Source organism: Camelus ferus, chromosome 3 (assembly GCF_009834535.1).
Source record: "Camelus ferus isolate YT-003-E chromosome 3, BCGSAC_Cfer_1.0, whole genome shotgun sequence".
NCBI lineage: Eukaryota > Metazoa > Chordata > Mammalia > Artiodactyla > Camelidae > Camelus > Camelus ferus.
This window is the reverse complement of record NC_045698.1, coordinates 93,282,277-93,301,014: the sequence shown is the minus strand read 5'-3', so window position 1 is coordinate 93,301,014 and position 18,738 is coordinate 93,282,277. Positions and strand designations below refer to the sequence as shown.

Below are 18,738 nucleotides of genomic sequence, written 5' to 3'. Positions count from 1 at the left end.
AGCTGTCTTCTTTTTTATAAATAAAAGACATAATTATGTCCTTAAAACTTAAGTTTCTTAATAGCATCAAATATCTAATCACTGTTCAAAGTCCATGTTTCTCATATTTTTACATTCTGTTTGTATCAAGTCTCTCTTTTAATTTTCTTAAATTACTGATGGGCTGCCTGTGCAAGGCATTGAATGAAGTTCTGTTGAAGATGTGTGGGGCTGAAAATCTTACTCTGAGTTTAGGGCAGCTTTCTCACTCCATTGTTGGGGTGAGATTCTAAACTTCTTCAGGTGGCTTATGGAAACCAACAGTCATTTCCATAGATGCCTAGTTTGTTCATCACTGATAATCATTTAATTCTGTGATAATGTTTTTTGTCCTTCCTATAGACCCTGCGTAAAGAACTTTTGTAATGTATCTTCCTTCTTAGATGGTTATGCAGTTACTCAATATTTACCGTTTCATGTGAGATATAAATAATACTTCTTTGTTTACTAAAATTCATCCTAAGCAAATACTTATTTCCATCATCCTACCATCCTTGTTTTTCCTTGAAACTGAAGAAGAGTGTGGGATTAGACAAAAGAATGAGGTTATGGCCAAATGAGATAAGGTACCTGGAAGTAGACTGTAACCTGTAAGGTGCTATACACGTGGTCATTTTTATAGAATAGGTAGCCCTCATCTCTCACTTTTGTACTCATTATACTTCCAACTTCTCCTTAGTTCACCTGTCTTTTTTGGTTTTGGTTTGGTTTGGGGGGTAATTAGATTTTATTTATGTATTCATTCGTTTATTTAACAGAAATACCGAGTATCAAACCCATGATGTTGTGGATGGTAAGCATGCACTCTATCACTGAGCCATACCGTCTTCCCCTCACCTGTCTTATGTTTAGGCTCTTATGCATCATTTGGGCTATTGTAGCCAAGCAACCTCTGCCAGGTCTAAGGTGCAGTCTTCAAAGTGTTGCTCTTATTGTTGGCCCAGTGGTACTTATGTGACAAGTTGAATATTTGACTCTTTGAGGGTAAAAATAAAAATTGTTGGCAGTAGGAAAATGAGGCTGCTGATGCTAAGGATTAGAAATGTCACTCTCATGAATGTAATAGCATCAAAACAAAGATGCTCCTTAGGGGTGCTAAGAAGTTGCTAATTAATCTTTAGCCTCATCTGGAGTTACTTACCTGCTAGATGACATATTCAATTGTGATGAAAAGGAAAAAAGAAAGAATATCTGTAAGTGCTGGAAATATAATGTTTGATACTAGGAATAAAATGTGAGATGTAATAGGGATTTTTATAATATTTTTAGCTCTCTGGGAATGAACTGTCCTTTAAACATTTAAAATGTATGTTTGACCATACATTTGACTTTTGAATGTTTTCAGAAACATGAAACTGCCTGTAGTTGAATAAAGTTTCCTCTCCCACAGTTACCCACAGAGATAGAACTCTGGAGATAAAGAGAAGAAACCAGCCTAGCCTTGCCTATGACAGTAGTGCTCAGCCAGCCTAGAGGGAAGGGCAGGAGGAGAAAGGGGAGGGGGTGAGCTCTGTCCAGGAGAACAAGCCATTCCTCTTTCTTTGGCAGCCCAGAGCAATTATTTCATAAGGAGTCATCTTGATGTTATGTGCCCAGTTCACATTCTTAAAATATTCTGCCCAGCTACATTGTTTCCTGTTGAGTAGGCATTGTAGGTGTCATCTTCTGGTATTTGACTGAGGCAGGAACCTGAGCAGTCTCACTTGAAGTCTTGTTGACACTGAGAACCTGGCATTGACTTAAGGCATCATTTATTGCAAGACAGAGGATTTCTTCAACAGTTAGGTCAGCCAGCTTCCTGCACCTAAAACTCAATGATAGTCATTGACCTCGTGGTCTTGATAATCTGTAGGCAGGGGTAGAGGATGCAGCACGGACTTGTAGCCTTCACTATGTGTTCTGCCCTCGAATTACAAGTACACCAAGAATACACATCACAATTGCATCATCAGGAGGAGGAGGCTAGAAGTGCTTCTAGCCCTACGCCATACTTAGGTCCAGCACTTTGTGCTTATTTTTTGGCAAAAGCTTTGGGAGCAGAGGAAGTCATAGTCTGATCATTATCATTTGACAACATCACTGATACTACTTTTCCCTTGATAATCCCCTAAGCTCGGCTATGTTCAATTATATTTCACTGTATTTACTCTCAAGAGGTAAATTCTGTTAGCTGAAGGGGAAATGGTCACAGTCCTTGGGGGAAAATGTAGCTCATACTTTGAGATTATCCTGTAAAAGAGAACCTTAGGGAAACAGTATCATAATAATGATAATGAGCCACAGCTTTATTTAAACATTAGTGAATTGTATTTGAGTTGCCAATATCTGTTTGCTAACTAGATTGTAAGCAGTTGTATGGCAAAGAACCAAGTTTTCTTCATCTTTTATTCCCTATGGCACTTAGTACATGGTGGGGATTCAGTAAAGTACAGCAGAGAAGATACGTGTAGTAGTAGTAGTAGTAGTAGTAGTAGTAGTAGTAGTAGTAGTAGTAGTAGTAGTAGTAGTAGTAGTAGTAGTAGTAGTAGTAGTAGTAATAATAGTAATAATAGTAATAATAATAATAATAATAATAATAATAATAATAATAATACAAGGCGGAAAGTAGTTAGTGCTGAAAAGAGGTATGCATGATATGTGGGATCCAAGGAGAGACAGAACTGGGGGAACTTAAAGTGCTTCAAGGGGTGGTGTCTCTTGACAGACAGATGGACCTTAGCAGTCTGAAATAAGGGCTGTCATATGTTGGATGTTTATTATGTGCCAGACACTGTGCTAAGCATTTTACATGCTAATCCAACCAAATCCTCCCAGCAACTCTGTGAGAAAGGTACTATCATTTTCCCCATTCTAGAGCTGAATAAACGTATGGCTCAGGCAGATTAAGTGATTTTTATCAAATTCCCACAGCTGGAAGGTGACAGAGCCAGGATTCCATCTAGTCTGACATGAAAGGTACGCTCTTAAACACTGGGCTACTTGTCCCTTATTCTAGGACTTGAAATAAGTGGTTCTGTTTGGAAGAACATGGACCATGTTCTAAAAACACTGACTAGCTGATGTCAGTGATGATGCTAGAGAACAGAATACGTGGAGATTGGAGAACAATGGGGAATATGGTTGCTCCAGTAAGTCAGGGACACATCTCACTCAGAGAACTTGGAATGCTACAGTAAAGAATCAGGGATTTTCGGAAGGTGATAGAAGCGTGAATGCCTGTTATTGAAGAGGCAGGATTAGCTGTGTACTTTAGGAAGACAACTCGGTGTGACTGGGCAGGATGAGAAGCAGAAAAACGAGTTAGGTGGCTATTGCAGTAGTGGTACAGGAGTGAAAAGGCATGTGTAGCCCCAAGAATATGTGCTTTCCTCCGCAAGCCTGACTGGGATTGTTTCATTTTAAGAAAAACAAAAGCATGTTCAAAAATCTAGACTCACAAAGGACATAAATTAGGGGATAATTATTAATTTTACAAAATGCGTTCTATTTGAGAGCTTTTAAAATACGATCTCCTTTAGAGAATTTTTTGTATATAAATCTTTGGGGACTCTATAAACTAACCTATAGTATGTAATATTTTCTTACAGGAACATTTGTCAATCAATCATTACAAATTAATATGTATATATCTCTTAAAACAAACCCCCCCCCTTTTTTTATATGACTTTACTTTTAGCCCTTATGAATGCTACTAAATGTTATTACACGTCCAATAAGTTCCTAAAATATTTCCAAAGAAATAGAAGCCAATAGAATTAAGCACTGGGAAACTCTCAGACTATTGTTTCTGGACCGTGCTTTGAATCTACAAATAATTCCCTGGATTACGGTGCCCACTCACATTCCTGAGCTGTGTGTAGTTCTGAGGCCATGTGTGACACCATGACATGGGCAAATCACACAGTCTCCACTTGTCCAAAGGGACTCACTCATAAGAAAGCAGACTCTCTTTCCTTTCAGGGGGATTTCATCCCATGATTCCTCACACAAAAGGGCAGAATAAAGAAATAGCAACGATTAGATTGACTGTGAGATCTCCTCTTCCACTTTCTGAGGTCTTATCAGCAAAACTAGAAGCATGCCCTGTTTAACCGCAGAGCCTGTGGGAATGGCTGTTTTACATCTCTATGGCTATGGGGATACCTCATGTCTCTCCACTGGTCAGCATTTTTTATTTGCTGTCTAAAACATGATCACCTGGATATTATGGAATTATTAATTTCAAATGTGGGAGTGATTATGTTAAAATGAATTTTTGTCTTTTAGAAATACATACTTATTTATAGATGAAATTTTATGATGCTTAGAATCTGCTTCAAAATGGCACAGGATGGGGGAAGCCAGTGGGGGTGCAGATAAAATAATAATGGCCTTGAGTTGGATGATTATTGAAACTGGATAATGGGTGTGTGGGGGCTCAATATACTATTCATATATAAATTAGTGAATAGTGATTAGTTTTACCAAAGGTCTACTTTGTATATATTTTAAATTATACATAATTTTAAAATAATTACTGTTTAGTTAGAGGGCAGAATTAGCAATGTTTAGATTTTGGGTTGAGTATTGTAGTGAAAAAAGAGAAATGCTGATGAATTTTTTCTAGAAAAATGTGCATCCCAGTAATTTCTCTTCTCAATGCATCGTACACTATTCTGTCCATCACCTGCCTCCAAGTCTACATTAACGCCATAGAGCTATGATCAGTTTCCTATGCATTTGCCTGTGCCTTTTATCTATATTCCTCGAGCTTTTTCAACTCTGATTTGTCCCTTTCATTATTAGGTTGTTAATCTCATCAGGGCAGAACTTTCCATATGACCAGCCCCTCACTCTATAGCTCTGAGTACTATGATTTCTCAAGAATGATAAAAAATTTTTTTCAAAAAGGTAAGATAGGAGATTAAACAGTGTAAGCCAGTATTTTTCAAAAGACTTGCAAAAGGGTGGTGATTTATGTTGGTTTATTTGTCAGAAACATCTGAGTTCATTTCAGGCACCAAAAGTGATTCTCTCTGAAGCTAAGGGGAATACATCATGTTTTTCACAGTAAGGCTCATACCAGAAGCCAGGTCTCAATTTTACTGGCCAACTCCCCACCTCCACCCAGGTCCTAGAGATTTACCTTGGAAGTTTGTTTTGAAAATTTTAGTCTGATAGGCATCAAGGGCTAGATTGAGTGCCCCATTTAAGAACTATAATCTCTAGTTTGGGCTTTCAAAAGGAAGTTCAAGGAGGGTGGCTTACCTCTTAAGCAACCTGCTAAGATGACGGAGTGAACTGCTGTAGGAAAGTAGTGACGTTATCAGCCCTTTCTGGCCTCTACACTGAAACTGGAACTCTTGGTTAGGAAATAAAGGAGGAAGTGAGGCAGATTCATCATTGCTTAAGGAGCCTGGTATGCGGAGCTAGGATTTCCTAGCTGTTGGCTGAGGCAACAGGGGGAAACTTTCTCATGCACATGCTGGGCCCCAGCTGAGAAGGGCTGGGAGCTGCTGGTTGTCAGGATGGACCCACTCATCTGTGCTGTCTGAGGAGCTCACTAGAACTGCTGTGATCTTGTTTCTTCTGTATCTGACATTATTCAATACCTCTAGGAAGTTTTCATTTGAGGAAACCTTTTACAGCAGTTCTGCATGGATAATTGGCAAGTATGGCTTTGATACAACAGGTAAGATTCGATTATTTGAAAGTTTATTCCACTAAATGTACGTTAACATTTAAGATTCCCCTTCCCTTGGTGCCATAAAAGTAGTTAAAAAACATGAGTAGTGAACAGGCCCATGCTCCAGGGGTTCAGAGGGACAGACAGAGCAGGTAATCTGAGCCCTTGGAATCCTAGATAGGCTCTCAGCCATCCTTTTTCCATTAGGAATAGGTTCTTGCTCAGTGGTTAAGAAAGAAAAATCCAGCTTACTAGAACATCTAACCACTCTGCAGAAGTGTTACCAGAACGGAAAGGAATCTTGGCCTTCCCCTGCTTTTAGGCAGGCACGCCTCAAGTTTAGACTCTGCAAGGTCTCCTGCTCTATCTGTTCCTTGAAGGGCTCTGGAATGAGATGAAGCTCCCATCCTCCTGCCCAAGACCTAGTTCAGCCTGTTTCCTCTTTTGTGAAATACTTCATCGGGAGACAACTCAAATCTCCCTTGTCTTAATTTGGACCCATTTCTTCTTGATTAGTCATCTGAAATGACACAGTAACTTTTTGATCATTATTAAGGAACTGCTTCTTGAATTTTTTTAGGAGCTTTGAGCCTCTCAGAAGAAAGATACTTTTAAATTCAATAAACAAATATAAAAATAATCAAACACAGTATACCTTAGACTTGGAATCAAGTAGGAGAGAGAGTAGGGAAGGTAGTCCTGAGACCTTGCACTGAGCTACAGGAGACAATTCTGGTTTCCATCATTCTTTTTTTCCCCTCCATCTTTATGGAGTTACAATTGACATATAACATGTAAATTTGAGGCCTACAACGTGTTGATTTGACACACTTGCATTGTATATTGCAAAATGATAGCCTTAGCTAACACCTGCGTTACATAATTACCATTTCTTTTTTGTGGTGAAAACATTTAAAATCTACTCTCGGTTTCCAACATTCTTAATGTTAAAAGATCAGTGGACTGAGCTGACACAGCAGGGAGAGATGCTGACTCTGGATTCACATGGAGTAGACCCAGACCTCTTTAAAGAGAACTTCATCAAGCCAGTGATATGGGGTAGTAAATCTTAGGATAAAGTGTTGGAGATCTAATAGAGAGACAGTGTGGCAGCAGGCAGGCTTCAGGACCCTGAGGGGGCAGGGTTTCACAGGTTCGAGGGATGCTGGAGCCATTTGAGAAGGTTAACTGTCAGCCCAGGTAGATAGTGCTTGAGCAGTATGGCACTACTTGTTCAGATTAAGTATTCATATATCCTATGATGAGATTTGTGTAGTCTGTTAACACTCTCCCCTTTCCTGCACTGACCAGGAGTGATGTTACACACAGTGGAAACCTGGTGGAAGTGAGAATGGGGGAAACGTTTGTTGGCAGGGCCACCTCCTGCAGTTGTGGAGATTGTGTCCTGAGCAAGGCTTTTACTGAGGGGGGACAGTGAGTAGGAGCTGAGACCCAGCCTGAGCACCACCTTGCCAAGCCTTGTGCTTTACTGTGCAGTGTGTCCTCCAGGAGGAAGAGATGCCTTTTCTAATGCATAAAGAAACAACATATGGGTGAGAAATTGTCTAAAGAGATTGCCACATGGGTCCAAAATGGGACATACATGAGGCTGCTCATGGTGGCATTGTTTTGGGTGGTGAGAAGTTGGAGGCACTGGGAGCGCCCATTACTGGGGAGCAGAGAGGCCACATGTGGTGTGTGCACCTGGTGGAGGACTCTGCAGCAGTCAGGAGTGATGGACTGGAGTGCATATAAAAATGCGGATTGGTCTTAAAAACAAAGTGCAAAGTGGAAAAACTAAGACACACAATGAAATCTGTATCATGAGGCTATTGATGTAAATTAAAATACATGCAAACCGGACAACTCCACACACTCCACAGGAACACATTCAAGCCAAAAAATAGAATTCAAGATATTAGAGTGGTTGCTTACGGAGGGAAGGATAGGAGTGAGGAGTGGGACTAGGAGGAAATACATTCATACATCCAGAAAACAAAAGCATAGCCTTGTGTGGACCAATTGGAGTATAATGTCCCATGAACTGAAGTGTGATTAATTTAACACTCTGCACCTGAGATCGAACTAGTGAAAAATAAGTAAATAAAATTAAGTGGCCTGAGCCTTGCCATTTGAGGCTTTCCTCAACCCACCTGTTGATCACCAATATGGCTTCATCAGCATGATCACAGCTTTTTAATAATCTCATTTATAGAGATTTATATCTGGATTTGTGTGATCTGCCTTATAACCTACCTGCCCTCATCAAACTCAGGGATGTCTGGTGCTATCTTTTTCCTTAAAATCCTTGGAAATTCCTTGCCTTATCACTATTATTTTATTTTTCAGATAGCCATAAACAGAAATGAAAGCATTTACTTCCCTGGGGGATTTAATCAAACTTTGAAAACTATGTTAATGAAGAACAGGGATTGCAAAGAAGGAAAGAAAGCCCTCAGTTCTGTTTGGCCTGGTTTCCAGTAAATCTTGCATCCACTTTTTGTATTCAGCCAAGGCTGGAAGCAGATGGGTCAGACTGGGCCCCTAGTCATTGGGATACAGCATCTTGGCTTCTTCAAAGATAGGTCTAGGTCATTCTAGAGGCATGCAGTCATAAAGTACCTAGAGCTAAAAACTTTCACCATGTAAAAAAATACAATTTTTGTTTCTGAGATACTTCTTGGCCAACTGTGTGTGCAGCTTAAACTAAAAAAAGACCCAATACTATCCAAATTAGCATGTGTTCTATAGGTACCCAATAAGCATAAGTAAGATTGAATGATCTTTCACCATCCATTCAGGGACACCTCTTCCTCATGTGGCGTCTTATGTGTATTAGAAATGTGCCTCTTCCTCTGAAGACACAGCCCTACAGTTAGACACAGGTGTGGCAAGCGGAGCTGGATTATAGTAGCCCCACTCACCCCGCTGGTTGTTCAGGGCACAATCTACACAACTGTAGGATGTGGCCCTGCAAACAAATAAACTCCCCACTTTCTCTCTTCCACTAGATTTCCATTGTTTGCAACATCTTTCCGAATTGGTATAGGAGAGGCAGGCTTAACTGACCATCCTAATTGCCAAGTGAAGCAACAGTATCTCCTATGGCATATGCTATTCTGGAACTTTACCCCTGCCTCTATAATGGTGGAGGCTGATTCCACTGTCCTTGAGTCTGGGTGAGCTTGTAACTTACTCGCAACCAATGAAACACAGCAAAAGTGACACAGTAATTTCTGAAGTTAGGTCATAAAGTGACACAATACCCACCTTGTTGGCTGGAATGCTTACTTACACTTGGAGCCTTCAGCTGCCATGTAAGAAGTCTGACTCTCCTGAGGACCATACTGTGAGGAAGCCATGCCATATAGAGAGGCTGTGTGTGGGTGCTCTGGTCAGCAGTCCTAGTTTTTGAGTGCTTTAGGCTCCAACACCAGACACATGAGTAAACGAGACTTCAGTGTATCTAGCTCCCAGTTGTGAAGTCATCACCAGACTTTGAATTTTCCCAGCTGAGGCCCCAGACAGCTTAGAGCAGAGAAGCCATCCCCACTGTGCCCTTTCTGAATTCCTGACACAGAGAGTGCATGAGCACAATAAATTGGTGGTGGTTTTATGCCACTAAGTTTGGGATGGTTTGTTACACAGCAGTAATAACTAAAAGACCTATTATCTTCAACAGCACCAAAGAGTAGAGCAATAAAAAAGGATGGGGAACTGTTATAAATTAAAAATTGAAGAATTATAAACTAAAAGAGACAGAAGAGAACAAATACAAATGACATTGCTTGGCTCCTGATTAGGATGAACCAGAAAGACACTAAGGAAAATCAGGGCAATTTGCCTTCTGACTGGATACTGCATGATATTAAGGAATTATTGATAATTTTAAAAATATGATACAGTGGTTATTGAAAAAAGCCTCATTTCTTACAGATGCATACAGAAATATTTTAATATGAAAATATCTGTGATTTGCTTTAAATTGATTTTAAAATAGAGATATGGGGGGATGGGGTACAGATGTAACAAGATCACTGAATGTTGATAATCATTAAGCTGGACGATAGGTACATGGAGGTTTATTATATCTACCTCGGTACATATTTGAAAATTCTGCTAAGAAAAAAGTTTGACAAAGGAGAGGATGGTAGGTCCTCTGTCCTATTCTTTCAGGCCATGGTTTTGTGCTGACAGGTGCCAGTGGTTTAAATAGATTGCTCCTCGTGTAAACATGACCTCTATGTACTTCTGGAGGCTTCTTGAGGCCCAGGACCCTATGCTAATGCGGAAATTTTAAGTAGAGAAAGACTAGCAGAGGAAAGCATATTCTTAGGTAAATGTCTGGGCTCTCCTCAAGTCGGTATAATGGTATAATTTTTGATGGCTAGAATTCCCTGAAAGACAGAATTCTCTTCCCTGACAATACCCAGCCTAGCACTAGGTACACAGAGAGGTCCATAGACTCCTGGCAAATTGATTTGAATTAAGAAACCTGATTGTTCAGGATTAATTCATCAGTTTACTCTGAAGGTTGGGCACTGTTTAATTTTGAACCTTGAAATGTATCTGTTAGCAGAAAAATAGGCGAAAAGGCTGCATGTTGCTATGCAGATGACGAATTTTGGAAGGTCCTTCAATTTGCATATGGATTCTCTCCTTGAAGAAGGGCTATTAACTCATGCTGCAGCCTACTGCTCTCTTCTTGGTTTTGGCTATGTCACTAAGCCCAAAATAGAAAGTTCTTTTACTGCAGAGCAGGGAAAGAGGTTTAAATTTATCAATTCAAATAACAAAGGGTAGCATTATACTGGCTTTTCTCGGGTAGGGGTAGGGAGAGAGAATGCCTGCTGTATCAAGGAGGAGTGATTTGACACTGGCAGGGATTGGGACCCGGAGACAAGCGTACACTGTGGTGAGTTGGGCTTGTTTCCCATCCTGGCCCTCGTCTCTCCCTCTTTCCAACTGTGTCACCTCTTTTAGGACATGGGAAAGCAGCTGAACCACTGGGGATTCAGCCCCAGAAATGTCCCTGAAGTTATTAGACTGGAAACAATTCTTGGAGCCAAACCCCTTCTCTCTCAGCATTTAGAGAAGTCAGTACCTTGCCTCAAAGTTAAACAGCAGGGAGATATTTTTTCCTGTCAAATGGTCAAACATTTTACAGGATCTCTGGGGTTGGAAAGAGTTTGGGGCAAGTGGGATTCTCATACATTGCTGGAGGGAGGTAGGCTGATCCTCTCATCTGGAAGGCAACCAGACAAGATGGATCCGAGGTACAGCAGAGGATGTAGATCCAGAGGATCTCTCATCAACAGCTGGTGGAAGTATAAACTGGTTCCCTAGACAAACTCTTGTACATGTACAACATGGGACATTTACAGTAATGTTCACATCAGCAGTGTGAACAAGAGCTAAATCCTAGAAACAATGCACTTGCCCATGAGGGGGAGAGTTGATGGTAAACTGTGGTGTAGTCATGCATTAGGGTATTTTACACCAGAAAAAATGAACTACAGTGAAATTTAAAGATATGGATAAGGTTTTTAGCAAAGTAATATAAAGTGCAAAAATAAGTCCTGAAAGATTACATACGTGATACGCTTTTTATAAAGCTGTGAACAGTTTCTTTTTTAAGTGAACAGTTTTTAAAAAAATCATTCTTTAGGAGTACCTATAGATACAGTAAAACCATATAAAAAGAAAAAGAAGGAAATAAACATATGATTCAGGATGGTTCTCTTAGTTGGGGAGCACAGGGAGGTGAGGGGGAAAGCCTTATGGGATTTTTAAAATTAATTTATTTATTTTGTGGGGGAAGGTAATTAGATTTGTTTATTTGTTTTTTAATGGAGGTACTGGGGATTGTTTGTTTTGTTAGTTTTTTTTTAATGGAGGTACTGCCTTATGGTTTAAATACTGGTTATTGTTGAGGTCTGAGCTTTTGAGGATTGGTGGTAGATTTACAGGCACTGATTACATTATTTAAATGAATGAATTTACCATGTGAAATAACAGAATCAGGCCATCGGTTACAATTATGATAGTGCCATGAACCAAGGATTATGGTTAATCCAGTTCTGTGTCCCTGACGTTAACAAAACAAAACAAAAGCAGTCCCAGAAAAGTCACAGAAGTTTTCAGATACTTTGCACAGTGATTCTACTTCTAAACATTTATCTTAAGGAATAAATCAAGATGCACATAAAAATTTATAAACAAGAATATTTATCATGGTATTTATAAATATAAAAATATGAAAGAATCTAACTACCAAACTAAGGGACTCGTTACATAAATTGGGATGCATCTATATACTTGAAAATTAGGCAGTTTTAAAAAATATTGTAAGAGTATTTAAGTATATGGGAAAATATGATAGATCAGTTGAATAAAACAGGTTACAGAACAGACATACACAATATGAACCCAGTTTTTTTATTTCCCATAAATACATATATGCACACACAAAAAAACTGGGAGACTACACATCAGAATGATTATATCCTCATCCCTAGATGTTACCATTATTTCTTCTTTTCTTTAAACTTTTCAATAGTCCACAAATTTTCTACAGTGATCATTAATTCTTTTACAATCAGAAATAATTTTATTTATTTTTAATGGAAGTACTGAGGACAGAAATAATTTTATTACAAAAATAGATGTTTATAATAATAGCTAGTGTAGATGGAGTATTTGTCATGTGTTAAGAGGTTTACATGGGTTAATTTACTTAAAGCTTAAAATAACCCAGTTAGGATGGTACTATGATGATCCCTATCTTACAGATGAAGGTGCTGAAGTTAGGGGTTTAAATAACTTGCATGAGGACACAGAGGTCATAAGAAGGGGTGCCTTGAATCAGGCTTCTAGGGGGCTCTTCAAAGAGTGGGTCTAATGTTAGGGTCTTGCTCTCCCTGATGTAAGGATGGCTCCACCAGAGAGAATGATCTTCCTGAGAACAGTGTTGGAAACTGAACAGCCTGATGTGGACCTGAAATCCACACAGAGAGAGAGGCCCCGAAGGATGCCTGAGCCAGAGCCCATACAAGGGGGCCAATCACTGAACATGGGGAGGACAGACATGGGGGAGCCAGGGCACCCAGCCCCTGAAGTTTCTGATGAGCCCTTATGGAAAAGGAGATCCCAGTGATTGGAGAACTGATTGGAGAGCAGAGATGTTTTACTCATGGCTCTGGCCAGCTCTCACTTCCACCAGCCACTGTACTAGGATTGGTGTACACAGCCTTTGGTGGAGAGGAGGAGGGTGCTGTCCCTATGGGACAGAGCCAGGGACTTAGCTGCAGTCTCTTCTCATCACTCATGCTTTAAATATAAGCTCTGATGTGATCAAGGCACCAGAGATAAAATGCTTTTCTCAAGCTAAGTTGGCAGGATCTGGTATCCACTTTGGACAAGACAACGGAAAACAGACTTAGGGGGAAAAACTCCCTTGGCCTTGACACCAACACACGAGAGTTGAAGAATTTGACACCTTAACGTTGTAGAATAAACAATTGTAGGTATGGTTTCCTATATTTTCTTCAAAATCCCTAGAATAGATATGATTTAAGAGGGAATAGATTTTAATAGATCTTCTCAGGTGAAGAATTCTGGACTATTCTTCAAGGTGTAACTCAGGCATCAGCTTCTGTGGAAAACCTTCCCAAGCTGCCCCAAGCAACAAGGTCATCCCTTTTCAACACATGTTTATTAAATGACTTGTTTACCTGTCAGACTATCTTTCCCTGCTGGAGCATAAGCTCAGTAAACTGTGTTATACACCTCTAGGTTTTCCCTGTTTTCCCTGAACATCTTTCCATCAACTCTTCCCCACAGGCATCCCTATGCCTGCCATGTGGTTAAGTGCTAATTAAATGTTGCTCTTGGAACAGAGAGCTATCAAGGTTTGGAGTTTGGTCTTCTAAAATCCCCAGAGCTGGGAACAAACCCCCTTTTTGCATCTCTGATACTGGAGAAAATCTGATGAAAGCTAAGAACTCTTCCCTAGAAAACACATGCAACAGAAAATTCCCAATTGTATAGCAGTAAATACAGACACACACACACACACCCACACACACCCACACACCCACACACACACACCCACACACACACACACACCCCAAAACATACACAAATGAGTACTTGTATAACTGGGGAAATCTGAATAAGATAGGTGGATTGTTCACTATCAATATCCCCAATGTAATGTTGTACTATAGTATTGCAAGATAATACCATTGGGAAACTGGGATCTCTATTATTTCTTACAGCTGTATATGAATCTAAAATTATCTCAGTAAAAATTTCAATAAAAAAACTTCCTATATGTTATCCTTTGGGAGTTGGTTGATCCCCCTGAATTCACCCATGAATCCTAATTTGAGAACTCCCCAATATAGTCCAATCTCTACATTGTTGGGTGAGGAAACTGATGGGAAAGGATGTGCTCAAAGTCATATAGATTGTTGGTGGCAGAAGTGGAGATGAGTCCAGCTTTCTTTTCCAGGAGATGAGCTCCTGGGAGAGAGAGAGAGTGCCATCCACGTTGTGCTATTTGCTTAACTTAAAGGCAAGACAAACCAATCAGGGCAACTGATATTCTCTGACATAGGGAGAGAGCTGGGCAATTCATTTTCAGAATTATTTGGTCTTTTTTTCTTCTCAATGCTTTTTCGACTGCCTGGGTTCAGCCTATGGATGGGAAGGATCTTATTCACAAAGAAGGTGACTTGGAAATGTGTAGCTCAGGGACCAGCAGCCTTTTTGATTCTGAGTGCCAAAAGAGGAGCTAAACTGTGCCTGTGTGTTATCCCAAAAAGCTGGACAAATGGAGGAGTAGGAGAGAAAGAAGAAGAAAAAGAAAGAGAGTATGTCAGGAGAAAAGAGAAGGGCATGGTACAAGGAGAAGATAGCAGAGGAGTGAATGGGATGGAAGTACTTAGGAAGCAGGATTGGTAGGGTGGGCTGGACCGCAGACCACTCACTAACCTGCAGCCTTTAAAGACACCGCTTTTTGCTCTATTCTTGGAGATTGCTAGGCGTTGAAGTATCAGATGGTCTAATGGTTAAGATCTTCCTTTCATGAAAATCTCTTGTGATCTGATGCTAAAAGCTCTCTAGTAAAGAGTTTAAGTGCTGAAGACAGACTAAGTTTGAACTCTAGCTCCTCTACTTACTAGTTACTTTATCTTATACAATCCCTTTGTGCCTCAGTTTCATCATCTGTGAAATGAGGATAATAATAGTACCTGCCTCATGAGTTGTGAGGGATAAATTACACATGTAAAACATTTAGAAGAATACTCAACATATAGTAAACAATTAATGTGGGCTTTATAACTGTTACTTCTTCACAGAGGCTCATTTCCTCTTGCTTGTTTCTCCAAAGACAGAGATAGCTGGTTTGCATCTTTCCTCTAAGAAACAGCCATCAACATCTAGGCACTAAATTATCCATCCATTTTCTCTTTTCTGCAAGTACTGTTCCTTCTTTTGTTTGCAGACCCAACTCCACTACCATCCACCACAATGGGAATTTAAAGAGGAACACAGAAGTACCTGGTAATCAAGGGGTCTCCCTGCTTGGTGTTCTCTCCAGTGGCTTAGGGAACAAACACATCTGTGAGAGAAAAGTTTGTTTCTTTCCATCCAGCAGGAGAGCAGTATGGCCCTTTCTCTCTTTGCAAATGAACTTCAAAGCACTGTTTAGATGTCATTATCTATGCTTGCAAATTCACCTTATTTGGGGAATCTCATTTCTAAATCTTGCCTGGAGTCAAGCTAGAGCGCTGGTGAACTGGCTAATCTGGAAAAATAAAGAACAAGTGTGAACAGATTTTTCTCTCTGGCTTCCTACAAAATGTCCCCCTCCTCTGCAGTGTTTCTGGGAGTCCTTAGGGAACGCCTCCCGTGGGCTCACCAACAATTCATACCTCTCTGCTATGACAGGTGCCAGGTCTCAGTGAGGTTATACTAGATTCTGAGGTCTCCTGCTGGTCTTTTAGGCACTCCCAATCAAGAGATATCTAGAGTCATCAGAGAAAACTCTTCCGAGGGTATGGGGCTTGAACTGGTCTTAAATGACAAGTTGGGTTCATATAGATACGGGGGCTATACAGGGACCAGAGATAGGTTGAGTAAAGAGGTGTAAATTGGAATGGAATGGATGAGTATAGCATTGTCTGGGAGAGTATGGGGCCCAGTGACCTGAAAAGAAGAGATTTCAGTGAGACGGAGGGCAGGAGAAAAGGCCATAGTAAAATCTTTGTAAGGAGGCCACGTGAGAATGCCACAGGAGAGGTGAGACTTCTTTTCACAAGAAAGTGGGGGCCCTTGAGTAATATTCCAGGGCATAGTGGAATATTTACTGGAACTGTTGACTGCATGTTCATTGGGCCTGTGATTCCCCTAAAGAAGTGCCTTCTCATAAAGATTTTTTTTTCACAATTGAAAAAACAAGCAATATGGGGGAAAGTATAGCTCAAAAGATAGAGCACATGCTTAGCATGCATGAGGTCCTGGGTTCAATCCCCAGTAACTCCATTTAAAAAAACTAATAATAAATAATTAAATAGAACTAATGACCCCCCCCCAAAAAAAACCCAAGAAAACAAACAGTGTGTTTTCATTACAGAATAATCAAGTAAAAGAAAAATAAAAAACAATCCCACTTACCAGAAGCAATGCTGTTAATACCTCACTGTGTATCTTTCTAAAGTCTCTTATAAACATATATTTATAATATATATTTAATAAAATTAGTTATACTTGCTATTTTATAAAAGTACTTTTTTCACTTAAAATTATTGTGAATACTGTTTTATATCAATAAACATACTTTTATGATAAGATTTTTAATAGCTGCAAAGTTGGTGACAGTATTCTTAAAGTTTACCCAACTTTCTAGAGTGATGAGTTTTGCTTTCTATTTCAGATTTTTTTTCCTTTAACAGAAAAAAAATTTTACTCTGTAACTAAGAATGGTATCTGGATGTCACAGACATTACCAGGGGATATGTTCATTTAGCCCTCTCTTTTTCTTTTTTCTTTTTTTTTAGTCAAACTGAAAAGAGAAGGGGCCAATTTATATCTGTGGCAAAGGTCCTGGTCACACAATTTTGGTCATATCTACAAAATTCTAATTTCAAGTGAAAGGGGAATATAAGGTGAATTTTTCTGAAAACCACAAAGGAGAGGAGTAGGGATGGATATCAATGAGTTGCAAGCATCATTGCATATCCTGAGTGCAGAAATCTTCTGGTAGTTAGTTGGGCAGGCCCAGTTGGCCAGAACATGGCAGGCTTCTCATGGGCAGAACCACGAAGATGCTGACTGCTCAGGTCTATTGTGGGGCTTCTGAAGCATAGACGGCCTTGCTACCAAGACTGTGTTATCAGATATGGCACCCTATTAAAATGTAAGATTCTGATCTGACAGGAACATAAGTCTGACCAAATGAATTATTGGATTTATTCCTAAGTGACTTACCCTCTATACAAAAAAACCTTCTGAATATTTGCTTGATGGCAAGGGAAGAGACAAGGTGTTCTTTTTGTTTCATCTCTACTCTCTTTCCTTAAACTTCTTCCCCTTCCCCACTTCATCCAAAGGCTTTGTGCCTATATGATGTTTTTGATAGCTATGTTTTATTTCCAAAGACCACTACATATTTCATGGCAGGCATTGAGGGGCTCCAGCTGGCATTAAAGGATATTTAGAATGAAACCACTTAGAAATAATAATAGTAATGATAATAATAAAATACTTACTGGACATTTATTACATACTTTGTGGTGTTTTACATTTGTAATTTAATTTAATTCTCAGAACCCTATTATTTGGCTATTACAGTGATCCCCATTTTATCGGTGAGGAAACTCAGAAAAGTTAGGTAATTTGCCAAACATCACACATTCAGGCAGTTCCAGAACCAGAATTCAAAGCTGGTCCATCTGACGCCAGAGCCATTTCTTACCTACACAGCCCTACTTTCTGTCTTGGTAAGTTTAGAAGTCAGGGCACTGGAAGAAACAACAAAATAAACCTAACACAAGGCCAAGAGAATTGCTGACAAATAAAATACATCTCATTCCTTCTCCATGTTTAATGTCAATTTTTATACCTTGGCAAAGAGTGACTATTATAAAGCTCTTTGCTCAAGGTTATCTTCCCCCTACCCCACCTCCATCATCAGATGATTTTTATTTATAGCTATGTTTAAACATCATAGGTAACCCTCAGACTTGCTGTATCCTGAATATGCCATCTGAGCAAAGATTCTTTTTGAAAGCATATTTGCTTTATTCATTCTCTGGTTATTGCCAAGAAATTAAAAGAGCAATTCTTTTTGGTTTGCTTTTAACTTTTTGTTCCAAGTATTCCTCAGCTCTAGAATTGAGACAGTCAGGTCTAATTGGCCAAGACCAGGTAAATCAAACTGAATTTTCAGATCCATTGGTTATTTCGAGTTCTACAGACTAAAAAAAATTTTAGATTTCTTCTAAAGGAAAAGATTTTCTGGTTTAGTTCTGTATTGTTTATAATCCTATACGCTTTACTTCACTGCTTGAATGCTAATAAGAGCTTCCTAGAATTCATTCCTTAAGAAGTTAAGCCATGGCCTCTTAATTATTTGGCAGGATGTTTTAAACATACATAATTATATCTTCCATTTCTGTGGTGGTGGTGAGCCAAGTAATCTGCATCAGGAGAAAATAAATAATACCTACAGTAATGCTATCAACAAGGAGCTCACAGCACTTTGGAAAAATCCACTCATAATCTTAGCACTTACTAGGTGCTCAATACTTTTTAATCTACCAAACTAAACCAAACTTACACTTTTCAGATAAGAGAATTCAGGCAAAGGGAAATTATATTGACCTTCCTCCATATTTCAGTCTTTTGAGGTCAGTTGTGTGAGTGTAGCTAAGATCTTGCACTTGGGAGTATGAAGTTTTATATCCTGACCACCACCTTGGGTGAGTCCCTTCTCTTTTCTGAGTGCCTGCCTCCTTCTTGCCCTA

The 18,738-nt window shown here is 39.5% G+C and overlaps 1 protein-coding gene across 10 annotated transcripts in view; it reads left to right on the top strand.

Moving 5' to 3' along the window:
* The window catches only part of CDKL3 (cyclin dependent kinase like 3), an 85,355-nt gene that overhangs the window by 52,501 nt on the left and 14,116 nt on the right, over positions 1-18,738 (top strand). The gene's annotated exons all lie outside the window — the stretch shown is intronic.